Source organism: Arachis duranensis, chromosome 1, assembly GCF_000817695.3.
Source record: "Arachis duranensis cultivar V14167 chromosome 1, aradu.V14167.gnm2.J7QH, whole genome shotgun sequence".
Lineage (NCBI taxonomy): Eukaryota > Viridiplantae > Streptophyta > Magnoliopsida > Fabales > Fabaceae > Arachis > Arachis duranensis.
In genome coordinates this window covers 90,125,572-90,128,982 of record NC_029772.3, presented here as the reverse complement: position 1 = coordinate 90,128,982, position 3,411 = coordinate 90,125,572, and positions in this window count along the sequence as shown.

Sequence of the window (3,411 nt, the reverse complement as noted above, 5' to 3'; positions counted from 1 at the left end):
AAAAATAACACTTAATTTAAGATAAATGATTATAGTAACTAATAGACAAGTTTCATTTTCATACAAAATATTAAAATCATCAAAATAAAACGACTTATTCAAATCTAGACTTAAACACTCTATATCAATTTTACTATTTTTGATTTGTACATAAACTAATCCAAAAATACAATCATCAAGATGAACCCAAGTTTAACATAATTAAATACTACAAAATAGAAAGCTTCTCATCACTTCTTCCTAAAGGTATAAAGCTTGGCGTAGGGACAAACCTCATGACCCCTGCCAATCTTACTGCTATCCTAGAATTTGCTCCCTGCATTGGGTCCAGATTTACAGCAGTTGAGCGTTGAGGAGATTTCTCTTTAGGATAACTTCTTTGGCTTTATAGGTTGAATTGGAACAAGTGGAGCAACCTGCAAGATAATAAGTGTTTATCCTAGAATTGAATTCAATAAATACAAGTATGTAGTCCTATAAGAATTCATAGTCAGCCATTTGTAACAAAAGTTCAAGATCTTTATTTATTCTTGATAGTGCAGTACATGTGTAAACACATAGTATACTTATAATTTATGTGATTCGCTAATAAAATTTAACAATAAACTCAAAAACATAAATAAACTCATATATTAATCAAAATTTTAAAGTATTTAAAGTCAATGAAAAAAATTTTCATGTGAAAAAAATGTACTCCTTATGTATTCCTGATGTACTCCACCATGTTATGACACTATGCTAGATCGACATTTTGGTAATTGAAATAAATTTTATATCAATATTTTCAACTTATTATTTCAACCTTTTTTTTATTATTATTATTATTATTATTATTATTATTATTATTATTAGTAATAGTAGCAGCGGCAGTAATGTCCACCACAAGAGGGGTTATGATGCCACGGTAGAGCACATGCGGTGATTTCTTCTAGTATTGATGCAATGGTGCTACGTATATCACCATCAGAACTGCTCCCATCCTAATTTGGCGTCAATACCATCAGCCGAATTCTCAAAAGAACTGTCATTCGCTAGATCATCAACAGGATCATCAGCAGGACCATCAGCAAAGTCAAATGGATCATCAACAGGACCATCAGCACCATCCAATGGATCATCAGCAGGTGGATCAGCAGGATCATCAGCAGGACCATCAGCAGGCGAAAGGAGCCGCCATTGTTTTCATGGTTGTTCAGTGCCTTACTTGATTCTGAACTCATTATTTTGCATGGTTTTTCAAATTTACACTTTAATTCCATACATTCCTTTAGCTTCTAGCATTTTTGCTATTAAAATTTTAAAAAGAAAAATAACAATTTATTGTTACTTAAATTTCAGGAGTTAAGATAAGTGTCTAGAGTTTCAATTTTGTAAGCACATTCTCTAGCAAGTGCACCAGCTTCAAGTACTTCTTCCATTATAACGTAAATAATTAGTACTCCGAAAAAATAGTAACATCCTAGGAAGTGAAACTCTATGCTACTTTTCAAAAAAATCATCATCATATATTGTCAGTATGTATTAGTAACAAAATTGGAAGCATATTTATTTTAAAATAAAAAAAATAAGAGTACTAAAATTTTTTTTTCTGATAAAAGAGTACTAAAAATATTGAGAATATTAAAAAAATATTATAAAAAAGAATATTGTTATTGTTATTAAAAAGAATATTGAGAATATTAAAAATTAATAAATATTAGTAAAAAATATTGAAAATATTAAAAAATATTATATTACAGTTTTTTGTTGTAATGGAAAATAATAAATAAATATAGTATAATTAAATATAAAATGCCCTTGAGAAGAGTTTTAGGAAAAAACCCTAAAAAATAATGAGCTAATTTCTGAGATCATAATTCACAAAGAATTAGTGTTTTAGAAAATCAGTAACATAAGAAGTGAAACTCTTTCTTACTTTTAGGAAATGAAACTGTATGATCCTTTTACTTCAGGAAGTGAAATTCTATGTGGTGAAAGATATTTGGTTGCTGCTGATTTTGTGAAAACACAATTCATGACGTGAATTTTAGGAATTCATCCCATCCTTAAAAATACTTTTTCCTTTTAAAAAGAAAAAAATTGAAACACGCAAATGTCTGAATAGGAAATACGAATACAAATAGTATAAGTTTAACAAAAAACCACTATGGTACTAGGAATGAAATTCTACCGTGCTTTTTGAAAAAATTATCATAGTATATTGTCCTTATGTATTATGTATTAGTAACAAAATTGGAAGCATATTTATTTTAAAATAAAAAAATTAAATTAAAGAGTACTAAAAGAGTACAGAAAGTACAAAAAAATATTATTAAATACTGTTATTATTATTATTATTTTTTTAGTATTTATTTTATTGTTATTGTTAGTTTTTTGTATGAAATATTTTTTTGTTTTGTATTAAAATTCTGTTAATTCTATTAGAGTATTAAAAAATACTAAAAGTCCTAAAAAAATATTAATTTTTTTAAATATTTAAAATAAAATTATAGGATAATATAAAATAATTATTTAAATTTATGTTATTTTTTATAAATTTTTATCTAAAAGTGATTTTAAATAATATAATTTAAATAATATTTAGTTTATTATAACTTATTTTGAATTAAAATTACTAAACATAAACCACCTTAATATCAAGTTACCAACTCATTTTTAATTAAAATTAATTTTACAAAATTAATTTTCTATAAACCTCTGTTTACAAACGTTGGCTACATCCGTGGCACCATCATGAACAAAATTAATTTTCTATAAACCTCTGTTTATGCAAGATCAATAACTTTGAGCAAAGTATTAATTTTTCGTATATTTATATTTTTTTTAGTACTTAGGATGTAAACTAAATACGTATTAAAATTTTTTTAGTCAATTTTATTTAAAGTGTGAATGAAATACTTGTATATATCTATTTAGTTTTTATGATAGACTATTGAATAACTAAAAAGATAGTGTTTATAGTTTATTTTAAATCATTTTAAAAAATAAAATTAATTTATATAACTCATCTAAATTTTATGTTTTAATAATTCTTTAATAAAAAATATCAAATATTTATTATTTTAATTAATTTTGTATTTATTATTATTATTTCAGACATTAATAGACTTTTTTTAATATTTTATTTATATTATTTTATTTATCTTGTTTATAGTTTAAACAAAATATATGTATATATATTTTTTATTATAAATTAAAAACAATATGTTATGTTGATTTTTTTTGTTATTTTTCTGTTAGCACCATAAAATCTCCCTTTGAATAAAGGAGAATTAAATATAAGATTTTTTATGATACAAGGCTCATCATAGAAGTGCGGAACAATAAAAACAAGAGATCTTTATTGGGCCTATTTCAAAAACACCCAATTCTTAAGAGAGAATAAGCAGGCTGCGGTGGGTTGGTCTCAAA